Raw genomic sequence first — 21,865 nt, forward strand, 5'->3', positions numbered from 1 at the left:
ATCACTTCTAGCTTTTGATGTAAAGTGAGAGATGTGGCATGGTTCATGGTTTCCCCAGTTACACTAGTAACATCGAAGATCACTGACCACAGATCACCATAACATACAGTAATGATGAAAAAGTGTGCAATGTTGTGAGAATTGCCAAAGTGTGACACAGAGATGTGATGTGAGCAACGTGCTGTTAGAACAACAGCTCTGATTGACTTGTTCAACACAGGGCTGCCACAAACCCTCAATTTGTTAAAACAAACAAACAAAAAAATACAGTGTCTGCAATGTGCCCTAAAGTGAAGAGGAATAAAACAAGGTGTGCCTATACCTGGTTACGGCAGCCTAGGATACTAATGCCACAGACGTGGGAACTGAATGGTGGGGTTTCGAGTAGTGTTTTCTGGGATTTGTACCACCAACCCTTTCTGATTACACAAGGCTTCAGTGACAGATGGGGAAATTGAGGCATTGAGATTGGAAGAGATTCACCCACACACCCACAAATCCATGGTGGGGCTGAGCCAGAGTCCCTAGCTCCCCTACCTCTGCCCATTCCCTACTCTGGGCCCTGTCCTTCCTTCCAGCTGCAACACAAATGTCGTTTCCACCTTACGGATGGAGGGGTTGAGTCCCAGAGTCACCTGGTGCCTGCACAGAGGGAGACGGAGTTGGACCCCTGCTGGGGGTGGAGACCCTGGACAACGGGCACAAGTGAGGCTCCAGACAGCATGGGAGACAGCCCAGTGGATGGTGGGCCAGGAAGAGTTCCTGGGGGAGGGTGCTCCAAGGGGCTGGAGGATGGACATGGTTTAGCAAACCTCGCTGGGGCAGAGATAGGAAGGACACGGGTGAGTTGGGAGCTGAGCAGGTAGGCACTGGGCATGGGGGCAGCAGCTGGAGATGGAGGGCTTAGGGCTCACTGGCACCAGGATGCCCCAGCTGGAGAGGAACAGCCAGCAGGACGGTAAGCCAGGAGAACAGCAGGACAACAGGACAGCAGCGGCCACAGCACGTGGCCCACTGTCTACTGGATGCCTGGGTGGTACACAGGCTCCCACTCCGCGGTGAATGCCCAAGGCCCTTTTATTCATGTTCATGATTACAGAATGCAGGGTGCATTATCCACAATTTGCTTCACATGAAAAAGCGGGACCATCTGCTGAAGCCCTTCCCCATGAAGCTCAGCACACTGCTATCAATGAACCCGGAATCCTCTCCCGGCTGGCAAATGGAATCTTTTCTGCTCTTGACAAAGAGGAATGTCCTCAAGGTGAATCTTTTCATTCCTGCTCCTTTCAGCCAGCAATTTTGGCGGCTGACAGCTTCTTCTGTGAGAAATGGCGATTTGATAAAATGCAAAGTGGACGCTATCGAGCTCACGGGCTTTTCAGAGGAGTTGGGAGCCATGGCCCCGGGCTCCTTTCCACCCTCCATCTGCCTTCCCTTGCTCCTCCAAGCCCAGCCTATGCATCCTGGAAAGCCAGGAGCAGGACTCCAGCCCCAGCCGCCCCAGCAGGCAGCAGCTGACCACTTCGAAGCTACTCCCCCAACCCCTGGGGGCCACACAGCCTCCCTCACCGGCTGGGCCTGGCTGACACCCTGGACTTGGAGCAGGAGCAGACCTCAGCCAGTGCCCAGGAACTGCTAGGTGAGGCCTGCACTGGGCAGCAACCCGCCCTCGCCACGCACAGGAGCAGGACCTGGGCCTGGGCAGGGCTGGGGGGCAGACACCTCTGTCCACAGCACATATGGCTTCTCCCGGCCACCCCGGGGTCCATTGGAGAACCTGGGATCACGCAGGGCCCAGAACACGGCCAGCCAAGCCTCCTCCGAGCCCTCGTGGGAGTGCCCCCACCCTTACACCGGGCACAAGGTGACCAGAGTTTCAGGCCAGGGCTGTGGAATGTTGTGGAGTCGGGCGAGTCTTGGGAGCAGGGATGAACACAAGCCTTCCAACCATGTGGCTTTGGGCAAATGATCTCTCAGAACCACTGTTCTCTCCTCCATAAAACATGCATGGGTTTATCTGCCGCTCCCAGACAGCTACATGGCCAGCTCTACACTCCAGAAGCTTCTGAAAACAGCAGTGGGATGAGGGAATGAAAGAGCAAATGAGTGAATGACGGGGAGCAGCCATGGTGAGGGATGAGAGCCTGGCCTGCCCCTCCCCCACTGCCCCCAGGACAGGATGGAACTAACCGTGGAAGGTGGATTTGGGAAGACCCAGCTGTAGGGGCCTGGCAAGGGCTTTTCCGGCAGTATCCGCACAGGTGAGGGAGTGCGGATCGTTGTCATTCAGGAATTACTCAGACTGCAGGGTGAGGGATCACAGGCAGCTCTGGGACCCTTCCACGGAGGTGGTGCCTGATCACTGGGCTGAGGCTGTGATTTGCTGTGATTTGCTTGTCTGCAGGGGAGCCCTGCCTGCTCCGACTTAAGACCCTGCCTCAGCACTAACTTTTAACGAGGGGGTGCCCCAGAGGGCCCCACCCACCCCAGAGTCAGAGGCCCGGCCGCGGCTCTGTCTCAGCACATTACAGGGAACCCAGGAGTTCTGACCCTGATTCCAGGCCAGCCGCAACAGCACTGTCCCCGACGAGAGTCCTCAGGGGACAGCTCAGGGCAGCCATTCCGGCCATCCCCATTCTGGGCCCTGAGGGTCACCTCCCTGCAAACGAGGCTTTCCCAGGCAGCAGGCCCCTTGCTTTCTGGGGCCCAGTGGCAGATGCAGAGCAGGGCAGGCTCAGGCTGGGCTGGAAGCCCCTGCCCCTCACCTGCTGGAAGGCTGCTCTCCTCCAGAGCAGATCTGGTCCTTCCAGAAGCCTCCTCCTCCCCACCCAGCAGGGCTCTGCAGGCCTCCCCCTGCCTCAGGCTTCCCTTACTCCACGCCACACTCCACTGTGCCACCCCTTCAAGCCCGGCCCCGCTCAAGGCTGCAGCTGAATGCACCTCCTGGAGGGGCGCTACTGATGCCCCCATTCCCCTTTTGCTCCTCGAGCCCTCTGCTTCCCTCTGCAGCGGCGTCTGCTGCTGGATGTGTGGTGTGTGGTGTGTGGTGTGTGGTGTACGTGCTGTGTGTACTTCCCATCCAGCTCGGGCACCGCTGTGGGGATCCAGGCCAAGGATCACCTGTCCAGTCTCCCACATGTGGCTCCAGCAAGTCCCCTGTTTGAGGAAGAAAGGCCTGAGAATTCCAGTCTCCAAAGCAGGGAACCCTGGGCTCGGGGCTGGGGCTCAAGATCACTCACTTTTGGGGGATGAGGCTGATCCCAGAGCTTCATGGAGCTAAGCAGCCTCCACAGTGGGTCAAAGTGGCAGTGGGGGCAGGGAGAGGAGCCAGGGAGGTGTCTCATCCCCCCAAGGACCTCGAGAAGAGCCCAGGGGCCTGGAGTAGGTGTGGCCTTACCAGGTTTGCCTGGGCCCTGGGGGAGGAGGGGCTGTGGCTGACCAGCCAGGACACCTGGCTGACGTCTGGGCCTCTGGTGGCTGATGAGTACCTCAGTGCATTTCACACTGAACTCTTAGCAAGGTGCGTCCACACAGGGAGAGTCCTCAGGCAGCTGGAACCATGCACCTGTGGGAGTTGAGCAAGCATTCACCCACTCACTTACTCACCCACTCACTAACCCACCCGCCCACTCACTAACCCACCCGCCCACTCACTCATGCACCCACTCACTCACTGACCCACTCACCCACTCATTCACATATTCACCCACTCACCCACTCACTCATTCACCCACCCACTCACTCACTCACCCACTCACCCACTCACTCATTCACATATTCACCCACTCACTCACTCACCCACTCACTCACTCACCCACTCATTCACCCACTCATTCACCCACTCACCCATTCCCTCACTCACCCATTCACTCACTCAATTCTTTGCACATTCACCCACTTGCTTACTTACCCACTCACGCATTCCGACATTCCCGCAGCAGATATGCACTGAGTGCTCATGGCATGGTGCGGGTGCCTGGGCTGTTCAAGTGCACAAGGAGGAAGCTTCCCATTTCCAAGGCAGCTGGGTCTGGGAGAAAGGGGGAAGAATGAACCCAGGATCAGAGGAGATGGGGCATCCTTCAAGACAGTGGGATGGGCATTGGCCCAGAGGAATCAATCCCAAAGGTGTACCAAGGCCTTGCAGACTGGAGCTCCTGTCTGTTCCCTGTGCAGAGGAAAGCCGGGCCACCACCTGCCTCCCTCCACATCAGAGGGAAATGTCTTCATTAAATATTGATTGGTTTGCACAAGCCTTGGGTTGTCTGGAGGGAAGGATAGAGAGACTTTTGCGTGTAAATTACATTTTTTCAGCCCTTCTTTAACCCTTTCCTGCCTAGGCACCTTGACACCTGTTCGGATTCCCCACAATGCTGGCAGGAGGTCCCTGTGGGCTCAGGGCAGCCCCCGAGACTTGGGGCTGGAAGCGTCCAGCATCTCTTCTCTGCCATGGCCTTGAAGGTCTTCCAGGTCCACTCTGCCTCTCTCCACACTGGGCACTGCCTGCTCCCTTTTCTGCTGGATTGGAGATGCAAGGATGCCAGCACCCCCATCCCCTGGCCCAGGCCAGGGCAGTTGATCTCTGCAGACACAGAATCTAACCACTCCTCCGCCAGGCCTTGGCACCAAGGCTTCTGGGAAAGAGCTCACCTCTGGGACCACCAAGAGCTTCCATCCTGACTTTTAAATGTTATAATCCTGCCTTGCTGAGCAAGCTAAGACCCATGGAGGCCCCTTCCAATTGGGTTCCAGCACTTGGGATCTGTGTCCTGGGGGACGGTGGGATGGGGGGAGTGGAGAACAGCTGGCACCACGAGCCTAGGTTTCCACATTTGTAAATGGCAGGATTATTGTAGCTTCCCTTAAAATTGTGACCAGGATGAAATAAAGCCATGTGTGGCTAGCACAGTGCCTGGCAGATGACTGGTCAAGAAGCAGCATCTTTCCCAGCTGTGTGTGGAGAGAGGGAGGGATAATAAATGAGTGGGTGAGTAACGAATGAGTGGGTGAGGAGTGGATGAGCATGTGAATAAATGAACGAATGAACGAATGGACCAATGGTCCTGCATGACCTTGGCTTTCCTGCAGAGGCTAATGAGACTCCTTCATTCAGGAGCCCTGGCCTCCAGGAGCAGCTCTGGCTCTCTTCGGCTGTCCCTGGGATGCTGGCTCTGGGTCCCTGCAGGTCCAGCCTCCTGTCCGGCTCCTGAGCTCCCTCCATGTTCCTGGTTCTGCATGTCACTCTGCTCCCTCTTGAAGGTCTGAACCTATCACAGGCCTGTATGTCCCTGGATGCCCTGCTGTGCTTGGGGCCCCTTCCCTTCCTACCCCTCTGGCCTTTTTGACACCCTCACTGATGCCACAGGGCCTCCCAAAGCTGCTTCCAGGGATGATGCCTCCTTCTCACTCAGTGACATGGACTTTCAGTAACCCAGGAAGTAGGCAGTACCTGCCCTGCCACCACTGTGCAGTGCGTGGGGGCTCAGGGCAGTCACAGCTTGGGAGGCTTGCTGGCACCTCCCAGCCATCTGTCCATTGTCCATCCACTCCTGCCTCCACTCCCTAAACTCAGCCTGGACTCCCCTCGTGATTTGGATTTGACTGACTTCTGGAGTCCTTTGCAGGACTTTGGTTTGTTTGTTTGTTTGATCTGCCGCATCTAGCTGAGATTGCCTTGGAATGCTACAGGGTCTGGTCTATTCAACAGGCACAGTGGGATTGGAATACAATGAGTTCACACCCACTCTGTCAAGTTGTTAATTCTGCAGCTCCCATGGGCAGGTAGTGAGGGAGGCCCGGCCCCTCTTGCTCCTGTAAGAGACTAACAATGGCCAGACACGCTGACCATCATCCCTCACCTCTGTTCCGTGTCTGTTCTGAGAGCCTTGGCCTATTCTCACTTCCCTCCACCTTGTCTCCACCACACCTGCCCCTGTCTACAGCAGAGGCCCTTGCAATCCTGCCAGGGCTCCCAAAGCAAGGCCAGGACATGGATCTGAGTAGAATGCTGCATGTGCACACATGTACGTACACATGCGCAGACTCACGTGCCTACATGCACATGCATGCATGTGCTCACACCAACTCTGGCTGACTGGGTCACCAGATGGTCCTCTCCGGGTCAGTCCGGTTCCCTTCCTTTTGGGGTAAAACTTTGGAGGAAATCTTGAATAAGGTTTTGGGGAGCAAGAGCTTTGCAAGTTCTTATGTGTGAGCTTGGCTGAGCCCTCCCAACCTGGGCTTCATTTTTCCCAGATGAAAAATGGAGGACTTGGACTCAATGACTTCTTCCATATCTTCCAGGTCAAACCTGCCAGGAGCCTGGGACTGCTGGTTTATCTTGGGCTTCAGCATCAGGTTCTGTGGATAACAGTTGAGTGATAAGTGTTACTTTTAAAAGCAGTTCAGATGACACAGTGGAAGGAGCAGAACTGTGCAGGATGACCTCTGGGAGCAGGACTTAGAGGGCTGTAAGTGACAAAAGAGGCCATTCCCTCTGTGCTCCCTCAAACCTACCACCCGCCCACTTATCCATCCATTCTTTCATTCACTCATTCAGGTGCTAGGCACCAGGCATGAAGGAGGCGAGGAACACACAGACTTGCCTTCAGGAGCCAACCCCAGATTATGGCAGCACCGCCTTTGGCTATTAAGCTTTCTGTTAATAGTCCTAAGAAACTCTAAATAAACAACACAAGCCTCCATTTCCCAATTTCTTAGTTTTAGACAGAAAAAAATGTCACTATGGAAGTTGAAAAAGATGAATACCCCCAGCACCTACTGACCGCTCAGCTCCTGAGGCCCATGAGTGGTCCTTCTGCTCTACACGAACGAGGTTTATGGTGCTCAGTTCTGTTTCGTAGTTACAATGAAGTCTTTCATGCTTTGTCTCTTTGCTGAGTTTTAAAATGGAAAACAAATAAATAGCATTCCACTAAAATGTAAATATTATACAGGGCAGACTTCTGCTTCTGGCCATGCTAGAGTAGCAGAGACTGGATTTACCCTCCCATTTGAAACAACTAAGACACCAAGTAAAACGTATAAAATAATGATGTTGATACGTTGAAAATTGGGCAGTGCAGGAGAGTGACTCCTGAGAGAGGAAGTGAAAGAGACGACGCCTGTGATGATCAGCTTATTGCCTGGAGAGTATTTAGGGCTCAGCCCAGAGCCAGTGGTTCCCTGAGTTGAGGAAGCAGAGTTGAGTGTTCAGAGCGTAAGGCATCTAGAATCCTGGAGCAGAGGATCTGGGTGGAGAAAATGCATGGAAAGGAGAGAGCTGCACAGAGAAAGAGCTCCTGATTCTGCACCAACTTCCCTGACAGCCTTCCACAGAGTCCTGGTCAGTACATGTATATGGAGAAGGCATCAAGACCAGGGAAAGACCCACCAGAAAGGAACAGGGAGGAAAATCTCTGCAGTTGACACAGGGCTAGGAGTAGTTCATGTTTCCACCAGCCAGAATGGCAAAATCTCATAGTACACAAAATACGGTTAGAGTACTTGGCAGGGCATGTCTCAGATGGGGCATAATTAGCTCTCCTCTAAAGGCTGCTGTGGCCCCAACTATCAAAACTGACGTACAAGCTTCAAAAAAGAACAGTCAAAATAGTAAAACTAAGTGCCCCATAACAAAGTCCAAGCATGTTTACAGGAGTAAAAAAAAAAAAATACCCAGCAACCAACAACATAAAAATCACAATGTCTGGCATCCTGTCAAGGTCACTAAACATGCATGCAAAGAAAGAGGAAAATACAAATCCAATGAGAAGAAAAATTCCATCCATAGAAACAGACTGAGAAACAACACGTGATCAAATTAGTAGAGAAAGAAATTAAAACAACTATTTTAAATATGTTCCATGTGTTAAAGAAGACAGAGGAAGGCATGAGCAGGTTCAGGAGAAACATGGAGCACGTAAAAAAAGATTGATACCAAACTTCAGCTGAAAAGAACTGCAATTGTTGTGATGGGAAAAGCACTGAGTGGGATTAACAGGATATTTGACACTAGCAGAAAAGATTTATGAACTTAAAAACATGGCAATAGAAACTTTCCACGATAAAACACAGACAGAAAAAGTGACCTGCAGGAGAACCACAAATGGATTAATATATGTATAATTGGAGTCCTGAAGGAGAAGTAGGGGATGTAAAATATTTGGAAAAGTAATGGCTGAAATTTTTTCAAGATGCTAAATAAACCCCAGGTAGAAGTAAAACATGAAGAAACTCCAGCAAGGCACACCACAATCAAGTTAGTCAAAACCAGTAATCAAAGGAAAACCTTAAAAGCAAAGAAAAAAAAACATATACACAGAACAAATGTAAGAATGATACCAATTTCTTATCAGAAACAATAAAATCCAGAAGATAATGGAGAAACACCTTTAAAATACAAAGGGGAAAAGCAAATTGTCAGTCCAGAATTCTACACCCAGAAAAAAAAACTTAAAAACTACAGCAAAATGAAGACTTTTTGAGATATGAGAGGTAAGAGAATTCACTGCTGTCAGACCCGACTTATAAGAAATGTTAAATAAAGTCCTTTATGCAGAAGAACAATAATAGCAAATGGAAATCTAGATTTATTCAAATGAATAAAGAGCACTAGGAGCGGCAAACTTGTGGGTTTAATCATGAATACACGTAAAATATAGTCAAGTTCTTTAACATATAAATAATTGACTAAAGGAAATGTGATAACAACGTTGTAGGGCTTATCACATGTATAGAAAGAAAATGTGTAATTCAAGAACACAGACCCTGGGACAAGGGAACTAGAATATTACTGTTATAGGAATTTTATGCTGCACATGAAGTGGTATAATATTACTTATAGGTAGAACATAAGCTAAAGATGTATCCTATAAAACCTAAAACACCCCCACACAAAAATAATGCATAGCCAATGAGCCCACAAAGAAGATAAAACTAAATCACAATAAAGACTCAGTTAATCCAAAAGAAGTTGGAAAAAGAGGAAAGAAAAAAAGCAGATGAGGGAAAAAAGCAAATAGAAAACAACAAAGTGGAAGATTTAAACCCATCACATCGATAATCACATTAAAACTAAATACTATACTTGAAAGGCAAAGATTGTCTTATTGGGACAAAAAGGCAAGAGCAACTCTATGCTAACTACAAGAAACCCACTTTAACTGTAAAACTATAAACAGATTAAGTGTAAAAGGCTAGGAAAAAATGCACCATGCTAATACTGATCAAAAGAAGGCTGGAATGACTATATTAATCACAATATAAGTAAATTTCCTGGCAAATAATATCAGTGATAGGTAATTTCATAACAGAGGCTCAATGTGTCAAGAGGGCATAATAGTCCTAAATTGTATCCACATAATAACATATATTCAAAATACGTGGAGCAAAAACTGATCAAACTGCAAGTAGAAACAAATAAATTGACAATTATGGACAGAGGTGTCAACTCCCTATTATCAGTAATTATTAGAAAAATGTAGATAGAAAATGGGCAAAAAAAAGAGGCTTGAACAACACCATCAATCCCCTTGACCTAACAGACATTTGTAGAGTCCTCCACCCAACAACAGCAGAATACACAATCGTTTCAAGGACATGCAGAACATTTACCAAGATTGACCATATTCTAGGCTATAAAACAAGTCTCAATAAATGGACTAGATTCAAATCAAATTCTCAGCCAAAATGGAATTAAATTAGAAAGCAACAACAGAAAGATACCTAGAAATTCAAAATATTTGGCAACTGAACAGCACACACCTCTAAATAACCCATGACTTGATGTATGAGTCCTTTCTCACGCTGCTATGAAGAAATACCCGTGACTGGGTAATTTATAAAGAGATGAGGGTTAATTGACTCACAGTTTTGTATGGCTGGGGAGGCCTCAGGAAACTTACAATCATGGTGGAAGGCACCTCTTCACAGGACGGCAGGAGAGAGAATGAGTGCCAGCAGGAGAAATGCCAGATCCTTGTAAAACCATCAGATTGCGGAAACCTCCGAGCTCTCCTCTGCGTCTGCAGCCGCCGTCGTCCCGCAGAGGAGCGCGCAGCCCAGGGGAGGCCGGAGGACGTGTCCGTAGAATGCCCAGGGGCGACGAGCTGTCCTGAGCCCCTCAGGCGCAGCCACCTGCCTGTCCCATACACCCTGCCCACCACGGAGTCCAGAGGGAAATCGGCCAGCAGCCCCAAGCCCGACACCAAGGTGCCCCAGGCCACCACCGAGGCCAAGGTACCCCCGGCAGCCGATGGGAAATCCCCCTTGACCAAGCCCTGGAAGAAGGAAGCCCTGGCTGAGAAGCAGCAGCCGCTGGCAGCCCCCACCATGGCGCCTGCCAAGAAGACCCCAGCCAAGGCAAATCCCGTCCTTCTCAACAACCACAGCAACCTGAAGCCGGCCCCCACAGCCCCTATGGTGCCCAGCAGTGCTGATGCAACCCCGGAGCCCAAGGGTCCTGGGGACGGGGCAGAGGAAGACGAGGCTGCCAGCGAAGGCCTAGGGGTCGAGGTCCCTGGTCCTGCGAGAACTTGAACCCCCTGCTGGTGGCTGGAGATGTGGCTGTGGCAGCCACAGCCCTGATTCTCGGTGGGGCCTTCCTGGCCCAGAGAAAATAATACCTGCGGGCCAGGCGAGGGGCACAGAGCCACTTCCTGTGCAGATCTCAGGAAGCCAGTGCATGCAGAATTCACCCTTATCTACGTGTACACACGCACATTCATTACACATCTACATATGCCACCAACACACGCACACAGTGGAGAAGACACCCGAGCCCACCCTTGCTGATCCAGGACTTCCCCAACCTCCGGGGCAGAAGGAACCCAGGCTCCGGGGTCCACAGCGCGGACTGGGGGAGAAGGTCTAGCTGGGGGACTGCAAGAAAGGAATGGACCCTGTGTGTGGCCCTCCAACGGCTGGGTGATCCTGGGCCCCCAGGGCTGGTCTCTGAGTGTAGGTGGGGGTGCTGCGATGGGTTCGGCCTGGGCCTAGCCCTCGTGGGGAGATTAAAGGGCAGACATTAATTGTTGAAAAAATAAAACACACACAGAAAACATCAGTTGCATGAGACTCACTTATTATCACAAGAACAGCATGGGGGAACCACCCCCGTAATTAAATTACCTCCACCTGGTCCCACCCTTGACACCTGGAGATTATGGGGATTGCAATTCAAGGTGAGATTTGTGTGGGGACACAGAGCCAAACCATATCACTCAAATAAGAAATCAAAAGAGAAATTGGAAAGTTCTTTGAGCTGAAAATGAAAACACAACATATCAAAATCAGGGAGATGCAGCTAATGTATGCTTGGAGGCAAATTTAAGCACTAAGAACCTATGTTATAACAAAAAAGAAAGGTCTCAAATCAGTGACCTACGTTTTCACTTAAGAAACTGAAAAGAGAAGAGCAAATTAAACACAATGTAAGCTGAAAAAGAAAATAATAAAAAGAACAGAAATCAATGAAAGAGAAAACTAAAAATTATAAGAAAAATGCAAGAAAGTAAAAGCTAATCATTTTAAACAATCAATTAAATTGTTAAACTTCTAGTCAGTTGATAAAGAAAAAGGTAAAAAGGCACAAATTACCAATATCAGGAATGAAAGGGTGGGTGTCACCAAATATTCTGCAGTCATTATAAGGAAACAATGGACTATTGTGAGCCACTTTTTTCTAATAAATTTGATAACTTAGATGAAATAAACTAATTCCTTAGAAGCCATAAACTATCAAAGTTCACTCAAGAAGAAATAGATAACATGAGTATCTATTAACTAAATCAAGTTTTTAATTAAAATCCCAATGGCAAAGAAAACTATAGGCCCAGGCGGTTTTCATGGTGAAGTCTAACAATATTTAAGGAAAAAATAACAATTCTACACAAATCCTTCCAGACAGTAGAAAATGAAGAGGTACTTTTTTTATTTGATGAAGAGAATGTTACTTTCCTACTAAATCGAACAGATATAAAAAACAACAACAGAGACCAATATCCCTCATGAAAAATGATGAAAATATTCTTACCAAAATTTTATCAAATCTAGTTTATCTATATCATGACGAAGTGTAGTTTACCTCAGGAAGACAAAGTTGACTTAACATTCAAAAATCAATAAATGAACTTTATCATATTAGTGGACTAAAAAGAAAAATGCACATGATCATCTCAATAGAAAAAGCACTTAATAAAACCCAACATTGAGTCATGATTAAAAACCCTTAGAAAACCAGGGATAAAAATGAAAAGTCCTCATAGAATAAAGCCCATCTACACAAACAACAACAACAACAACAAAAATCTATATCTTCCTAAAATTGAGAACAAGGTAAAGATATCTACTGTCACCACTTTTATTAAACGTTGTACTGGAGGTTCTATCTCATAAAATAAGGCAAGGAAAAGAAATAAATCATCTATATTGGAAAGAGTAACACTTTCCTTATCATCTGTGTAGACCAGCCCATGGAACTCATGAAATAAAAGCTACTAGAACTAGTAAGTGAGTTAGCAAAGTGGCAGAATTCTAGATTAATATACATAAACTAATGGTATTTTTACATATAACAAGCAATCAGAAATTGAAATTTTAAAAATGTTATCATTTCCAATACCACTAACAAATATAAAATTGTTAGCCATAAACCAATAAAACATGTGTAAGACTTGTACATTTTAAACTACAAAACATCGCTGAGAGAAATTAAAGAAGACCTAACTAAATGGAAAATGTACCATGCTCATGGATAGGAAGACTTGAAGTTGTTAAGCTATCAATTCTCCCAAGTTGAGTTATAGATCAATGGAATCTCAATCAAAATTGCAGAAGGATTTTTAAAATGAAAATCAATTATTGAACTTCACATTTTATATGGAAAATAAATGAAGGACCTAGAAAATAACTTTGCAAAAGAAGAACAAAGTTGGAGGACTTATTTATCTGATTTGAAGGCTAAATATAAAGCTATATTAAAACAATATAGACAAATAGATCAATGAAACACAATAGAGTTTCCAGAAATAGACTCACATATATAAGGCCAATGGATTTTTGACAAAAGTACAAAGACAATTCGATGGAGAAAGTATAGTCTTTTCAACAAATGATGCTGAATCCCCAAAAAAGTGAACTTTGATTCATACCTCACAGCATGTACAAACTTTAATTCAAATGAATCATAGACTTTAAACTATAAATTTTTTAAAAGAGAGCAGAAATCTTTGTGACCTCTGATACAACATCAAAAGCATAATTCACAAAAGAACAAATTGATAATATGCGTTTCATCAAAATTAAAAACTTCCACTCTTCAAAATACACTGCTAAGAGAATGAAAAGACATAGATCAAGAGAATGTATTTTTAAATCACATATCTGTAAAGGACTTCTATGCAGAACATATAAAACTCTCAAACCTCAATAATAAAATTCAAACACCCAATAAAAAGAGGAACAAAAGATTTGAAAAGACACTTCACCAACTGAAATATTGATGGCAAGTTAGATCATGAAAAGATGCTTCATATCATTATTCAATAAAGAGATGCAAATTGAAACCACAAGGTGACACCACTACACACCTGCCAGAATGTGTAAAATTAAACAGACTGACAAACCAAGTGATGGCAAGGATGTAGAGAAATTAGAAACCTCCTACACTGCTGGTGGGAAGGTAAAAATGGCACAACCACTTTGCAAAACAGTTTGGCAGTTTACTAAACAGCTAAATACACCTACCATATGATCCAGCCATTCTACTTCTAGAGAAATAAAAGCATATGTCTATATAAAGGTTTGTATGCAAATGTTTATAACAGCTTTATTTGTAATAACCAAAAGCTGGAACCAATCCAAATGTTCATCAACTCGTGAATGCATTAACAAATTGTGTGTATTCATAAAATTGAAGACTCTTCAGCCATAGAAAGACATGGGTTGTTGATACTGCCAGAAACATAGATGAATCTTAAAATAATTTTGCTGAAGGAAAGAAGCCAGACCCCACAAAAGTATGAGGACATGATGCTTCCAGGTATATAAAATTATAGAAAATGCAAACTAACGTATGATAACTGAAAGTATGTCAGTGGTTGCCTGGGGACAGGCTGAGGGTGGAGAATTGCAAGGAAGGATTACAAAGGGCACAAGGAGAGACTGGGGTGGTGGATATGTTTATTATCTTAACTGTAGTGATGATTTCACAAGCATAAACACACATCAAATGCATCAAATTTTGCACTTTCAATATGTGCGGTTTATTGTATGTCAATCATCCCTCATAACACTGTTTTAAAAAGAAATATTAAAATTAAATTGTCAATTATCAAAGAAAAAGATAAACACTAAAAGCACTTTTTAAAAATGTATAACTATAAAGACACTCGGATTAGATTGAGAGCAAACTTCACGATTGCAACAATCACGACCACACACAATGGAACAATATATTCTAAGTGTGATGAAAATAATCATCAATATGGAATCTATATCCTGCTGAACAGTGTTCAAGAGATAGTATAAAATGACTGCATTTAAAAATTACTTACTTTAAACAATTCACACATAATACTGTATATATTTATGGGGTATGTAGTGATGTTTCTATACATACAATGTATAGTCATCAGATCAGGGTAATTAGTGTATCTATCATCTAAAATACTGATCTTTTTTGTGTTGGGAACATTCACCATCCTCTCTTTTAGCTATTTGAAAATATATATTGCTGACTATAGTCATCCCACAGTACTACAAAATATTAGAACTTATTCCTCCTAACTGTCAATTTTGTGTCCTTTAACGAATCCCCCTGTATCTCCCTTCCCTTTCCAGTCTCTAATAATTGAACCTGGGAAGATGGAATAAGATACATGAAGCTTGGATGAGCAAAGAAAATGCAAGATAATACAGGTAAATCTAAAAGAGCACTGAGTGTGTAAAATAATAATACCGATAACTACTAATGCAGGTAAAAAATATTACTCTTTACTTCTATGAGATCAACTTTTTAGCTTCTACATATGAGTGAGAACATGTTTAACTTTCTGTTCCTGGCTCATTTCATTTAACACCATGTCCTCTAGGCTCATCCATGTTGCCATGGAGGACAAGACTTCATTTTTTACCGCTGAATAGTATTTCACTCTCTGTGTGTGTGTGTGTGTGTGTGTGTGTGTGTGTGAAATCACATTTTCTTTAGCCATTCATCTGTTGAGGGACACTTGGGTTGACTCCATAGCTTGGCTATTGTGAATAGTGCTGCAACAAACAGGAAGTGCGGACAACTCTTGGATGTACTGATTTCCTTTCCTTTGGCTATTTAACCAGTAGTGGGACTGCTAGATCATATGCTAGTTCTATTTTTGGTTTTTTGAGGAAATTCTATACTGTTCTCTATCGTGACTGTACCCACCAATAATAGTGTGTAAGAATTTCCTTTTCTCCACCTCCTCACCAGTTGTTATTTTTTGTATTTTGATGGTAGCCATTCCAACTGGGGTGAGATGATACCTCACTGTGGTTTTCATTTGCGTTTATCTGATGATTAGTGGTATTGAACTTTTTCCATATATTTGTTAGCCATTTGCATGTCCTTTTGAGAAATATCTGTTCAAATCATTTGCCCATTTTTAATTGTTTTCTCTTTTGCTGTTGAGATGTTTGAATTCTTTGCATATTCTAGATATGAATCCCTTCTTGGATGAATAGTTTGCAAATATCTCTCACCCTATGCAAAAGTTAACTCAAAATGGATCAAAGACTTAAACGTAAAACCTGAAACTATAAAAACTACTAGAAGAAAACACAGGGAGAATGCTTTACAACATTGGTCTCGGGAAAGATTTTACGAATAAGACCTCAAAGCATAGGCAACAAAAGCAAAGATAAACAAATGGGTTATATAAAACTAAAAAGCTTCTGCACACCAAAGGAAACAATCAACAGAGTGAAAAGAGAACTGACAGAATGGATGAAATGAAGACTTTTAGAACTAAAACATCCTGAGAGATTGTCCCACTGAAGACCTACACACAACACCACACTAAGAGGTATACTTTGACCAAAAGTAAATTGAACCTGAGAAGATGGAATAAGATACATGAAGCTTGGATAAGCAAAGAAAATGCAAGATAAAACGGCAAATCTAAAGGAGTACTGAGTGTGTAAAATAATAATACTGATAACTACTAACGCAGGTAAAAAATACTACTGAACTAAAACCTTATAGAAGATAAACACTAACTTATGATTTAAGGGGAACAACAACCTCTTAACCTAAGAATACAAAAGAATTTCCTTATCCTGATAAAGATGATTAAACCCTATAGAAAGTATTACCTTTAATCGTAAAATTCAGCACTGCTCTAAAATCAGCTCCATTTTTATGCCTCATTGGGCTAGAGAGTCTAGAAGCACATTGTGAGAAGAAAAAAAATCGTTATAGGGTCTAGGAAGGAAAAAAACTAAGCTACTATTATGTGCAGAACATTTTTGAAGAGGAAATTCAAGATAGGCTAGAGACAGCTATTAGAATTAACTAGAGAGTTCAATGAATTGCAGGATATAAATTCAGCATAAAAATTACTAGCAAAAATTAGATAAGTAATATAAGATTCCATTAACAGTGAAAAAACCCACAAGGTTTCCAGAGATACATGTAATGATGTGCAAGACCTTTCTGATAGGAGGAAATGGGGAAACTTTGTTGGAAGGTATGAAAGAGGACCTAAGTGAATGGAGAAATATACCATATTCATGAATGCGGAGACTCAGTCATGATGAAAACTATCATTACACTGATCTAAAGATTAAATGTATTTCCAAAATCTTTTTCCAAAATTAGTTTTTCATGCTGATTTACAAAATTAACATGCAAGAGCAATGAGCCAAAAATAGCCAAGACATACCTAAATATAAAGGTGAGAGAGATAACGGATATCACAACTTATTTTATAGAGCTGCAAGTCTTAAGAGAGTATGACATGGTTCAGGGACGGGTAAACAAAATAATGAAACTGAGGCTACAGCTAGAAAAAGACCCATGATTATATGTGAACTTGATATATGATGGGGGGCATTACCCCTCAATGGAGAAGGGGTTCGCTACTTGGTACATGGTGCTGGAGCAACAGAAAACAAATTCATCAAGAAAAAATGAATCACAGATAGGCCAACACCTAAACGTGAGAATACAAAGCTGTAAAAGATAACATGAGTTTATACCAATATCACAAAACATAAGAGAAAGTTTGAGGTATCAGACACATTAAAATGTAAAATTCTGTTCAGAAAAAGGCACCATCAATAAAGCAAAAAAATTTACAAGCCTCAGTCTGAGAGGATATATTTGCAATCCACATAACCAATAAAGTATCACTACCCAGATCCATAAATAACTCTGAAAATCAATAAGAAAAAGGCAAGCGACCCAATGGAAAAATGAGCAAATGATAAGAAACAATAAATATCAGGACAAAACGATGGGCAATAAATATGTGAAAAGAGGCTGAACTTCACTGCTAACACTGAGAAACACAAATTAAAACAACTAGATGCCATTTTTCACCCATTAGAGTGTAAAAAATTAATAAGTCTGATACTACTGAGTGTTACCATGAATCTGGGGAAATAGAAACTCCGTCTGTTGCTGGAAGGAGTGTAAATTGGTATAACCACTTTGGGCAGCAACACAGCAATACTTAATAATAATGGTAATGATAATGCTAATGGTTAATACTTATTGAACATTTATAAAGTGCCAGGCACTGTTAAAAGCTGGCGTGGAAAGCTGACGACACACATTCCCACAAGCCAGGGGCTCTTTCTGCAGTGGCCTGGCCACGGCACCAGCAGACGCAAGCAAGGCTGCTCATGGTGTGGTGGGAAAGCAGAATTCATTTGCAAGTTCCTGAGTGGGGAAGGATCACTAATCTGTGCCTCATTGGCACGACGGAACATTCTACTCCAGTTAACAGAAACACACTGAAGTGATGTCCATCGATATGGATAAATTTCAAAAACTTGATGTGAGCGAAAAAAGCAAGTTGCAAGAATCTTGACACTATTTTGCCATTTATGTCAACTTTAAGGCACATAAAATATTGTTGGTGGATGCAAGCATGTGATAGAAAAGTATTAACTTGTGGATGGGAAATACGGACACCAGCCCTCCTCCATAGTGAGCTGAGAGCTCGCTGGGGAGCTGCTGGAGCCCTCCATCCGTCCATCTGTCCATCCATCCACAGGAGCCAGGCCATCTCCAGCGGGGGAACACCAGCTAAGGGAAGCAGGAGCCAGCCTTGAGGAGCTGGAACCTGGAGGAAGATTACTCTGGGAATTCAAGGACTTATGACGTTTGAAATCTACTAACGTCGTTTGTTATGATTCAGTATACGTTAAAAAGTCAGGAAACAGCAGATGCTGGAGAGGATGTGAAGAAATAGGAATGCTTTTTTTTTTTTTTTTTTTTTTTTTTTTAGACAGAGTCTCACTCTGTCACCCAGGCTGGAGTGTAGTAGCGTGATCTCAGCTCACTGCAACCTCCGCCTCCCGGGTTCACGCCGTTCTCCTGACTCAGTCTCCTGAGTAGCTGAGACTACAGGTGCCTACCACCACGCCCGGCTAATTTTTTGTATTTTTAGTAGAGATGGGATTTTACCATGTTAGTTAGGATGGTCTCCATCCGCCCACCTCAGCCTCCCAAAGTGCTGGGATTACAGGTGTAAGCCACCGCGCCAGGTTCTAAGTCTTTGCTATTGTGAACAGTGCCGCAATAAACATACGTGTGCATGTTTTACAGTAGAATGATTTATAATCCTTTGGGTATATACCCAGTAATGGGATTGCTGGGTCAAATGGTATTCTGGTTCTAGATCCTTGAGGAATCGCCACACTGTCTTCCACAATGGCTGAACTAATTTACACTCCCATTTTGGGAGTGTAAATTAAAGACAGTGTGGTTGGAAGGGACAAAAATGCACCCAAAACCTGTGTGAGGAAAAGTAAAACTTTATTGGCAGACACAAAAGAAACTTTCTGAGTAAATGGAGAGACATGTTCTTCTTGAATGAGAAAATTAACATTGTAAAGATGTCAACGGTCTCCCAAAGTGATCCAGATGTGCCGTGGAATCCCAGTCAAACTGCAGTTGCATCTTTTATGGAATTTGACACACTGACTGAAATTCACCTGGAAAAGAACATGCTTAGTAAACATGGTTTCCTGGGGGCGGGGCGAGGGGGGGCGGGGGAGGGAACAATGAAAATTGGTCTTGCAGACAAGGTTCAAGTTAGACATCCCAGAAAGAAACAGATGTATCTCCCTGCAGTGAGGTACACTGGGGCAGGCACATCCCACGGGGAAGGGCAGGGTGGACAATGGAAAACAGGCTGCCAGGGGACAAAATCAACGCAGATTTCCAAGTCTCAAACACAGGTAAATGCTGTGGATTAAAGAAAGACATCTAAAGATCTACAAACACAAATACAAAGAATGCTTGATTTCACTGGAAATCAAAGATGTTGATGAGAGTAATAATGAGAAATTATTTTTCACCCATAAAATTGGGGGGGGAGATAAGGATTAAACTTTCTAACAATGATAAAAGTGTAAGAAAAACAGGTAATTGGCTGCGCGGCTGGTGGTGAATACTTTTTACAACCTTCTCAGAAAACAATATGGAAATGCCCACCATGAAGGGGCAGAGAAAGCCTCTCTGAGGCCTCTGCTATAGATGGGGACGCCCGCCTGAACACAGAAGAATCACCCATATCCATGCTAGTTGCAGTCAGTTTGGTAATAGAAAAAAAAAAAAAAAGAATCAGAAGGGGAGGAAAAGAGAAGCACCTTAATTCTTCGCCGGCAAAGGAGAACTCGTTACACAGCAGCATCGCCCACAGGACAGAAGCCTCTGCAGCCATCAAAGAAAATGAGGTCGAGCTAAGTGGGCCGATGTAGAAAGCTCCCGGGACATCGTGTTAAATGTAAAAAGCAAGTTGCAGACAACGCATGAAATATGTATGATTCCATTTGTGAAAAAGCAGCATCGCTAGACAAAACTGTATATTTTATTTCGTATGTACACACGTGTGCAGATCCATGTAAAGAAAGCAGTCCAGACGGTGGGGCGGGGTTGGAGATGCAGCCAGCCCTGCTTTGTGTCTAGACACCCTGGCATGCTTGGCGCCCCCCAGGCCCGAGGTCATGTGCTCCTGCCATAATTTAAACAAATGCCTTAACAGCAGAAAGAAATTAGAATAGTCAGCTGGATGTGGAATGGAGTGCAAGAGGAAGGGGCGGTGCGGAGAGAAGGGAGATGGCCTGGCCAGGCGGTGTCTAAGGGACCGGAGAGGAGTGAGGCCCACGGCGGTCCTGGGGAGCGGCCCACGTAGAGCTTGTCGCCAGTGAACAGGGAGCAGTGGGGAGAAGGACGGGGAAACCCAAGAGAGTGTGGGGTGGGGGAAAGGCCAGGGAAGCCCCAGGCTTCTAGGAAGGGCCTGGCGCGGAGTCAGTGGGGAGGACGGGTCGGGGGTGCCGCAGGAGGCCGGCGTGGCCTTGGACAAGAGGCTCGGCCCTCTCCCTCTCCCTCTCCCTCTCCCTCTCCCTCTCCCTCTCCCTCTCCCTTTTTTCGGTCTCCCTCTGTTGCCGAAGCTGGACTGTACTGCCGGGATCTCGGCTCGCTGCAACCTCCCTGCCTCGGGCTCCTGTGACTCTCCTGCCTCGGCCTGCCGAGTGCCTGGGATTGCAGTCGCGCGCCGCCACGCCTGAATGGTTTTTGTATTTTTGGTGGAGACGGGGTTTCGCCGTGTTGACCGGGCTGGTCTCCAGCTCCTGGCCTCCAGTGATCTGCCTGCCTCGGCCTCCCGAGGTGCTGGGATTGCAGACGGAGTCTCGCTAACTCAATGCTCAATGGTGCTCAGGCTGGAGTGCAGTGGTGTGATCTCGGCTCTCTGCAACCTCCACCTACCAGCCTCCTGCCTTGGCCTCTTAAAGTGCTAAGATTACAGCCTCTGCCCCGCCGCCACCCCGTCTAGGAAGTGAGGAGCGTCTCTGCCTGGCCGCCCATCGTCTGGGATGTGAGGAGCCCCTCTGCCCGGCCGCCCTATCTGGGAAGTGAGGAGCGCCTCTGCCCGGCCGCCCATCATCTGGGATGTGAGGAGCGCCTCTGCCCGGCTGCCACCCCGTCTGGGAGGAAGTGAGGAGCGCCTCTGCCCGGCTGCCCCGTCTGGGAGATGAGGAGCACCTCTGCCCGGCCGCCCCGTCTGGGAGGAAGTGAGGAGCGCCTCTGCCCTGTTGCCCTATCTGGGAAGTGAGGAGCGCCTCTGCCTGGCCGCCACCCCGTCTGGGAAGTGAGGAGCGCCTCTGCCCGGCTGCCACCCCATATGGGAAGTGAGGAGGGCCTCTGCCCGGCCGCCCCTTCTGGGAGGTGAGGAGCGCCTCTGCCCAGCCGCCCCGTCTGGGAGGTGAGGAGTGCCTCTGCCCGGCCGCCCCGTCTGGGAGGTGAGGAGCGCCTCTGCCTGGCCGCCACCCCGTCTGGGAGGAAGTGAGGAGCACCTCTGCCCAGCTGCCCCATCTGGGAAGTGAGGAGCGCCTCTGCCCGGCGGCCACCCCCTAGGGGAAGTGAGGAGCGCCTCTGCCCGGCCGCCCACTCTGGGAAGTGAGGAGCGCCTCTGCCCGGCCGCCCACTCTGGGAAGTGAGGAGCGCCTCTGCCCGGCCGCCCACTCTGGGAGGTGAGGAGTGCCTCTGCCCGGCCGCCCCATCTGGGAGGTGAGGAGCGCCTCTGCCTGGCCGCCACCCCGTCTGGGAGGAAGTGAGGAGCACCTCTGCCCGGCCGCCCACTCTGGGAGGTGAGGA

The 21,865-nt window shown here is 46.0% G+C and overlaps 1 pseudogene; it reads left to right on the top strand.

Annotated features, from left to right (window-relative positions):
* The first annotated feature begins 875 nt into the window (after nt 1–875).
* On the top strand, nt 876–10,625 carry LOC129049878 (skin secretory protein xP2-like; annotated as a pseudogene).
* Nucleotides 10,626–21,865: the final 11,240 nt, after the last annotated feature.

Source organism: Pongo abelii, chromosome 15 (assembly GCF_028885655.2).
Source record: "Pongo abelii isolate AG06213 chromosome 15, NHGRI_mPonAbe1-v2.0_pri, whole genome shotgun sequence".
In the NCBI taxonomy this organism is placed as follows: Eukaryota; Metazoa; Chordata; class Mammalia; order Primates; family Hominidae; genus Pongo; species Pongo abelii.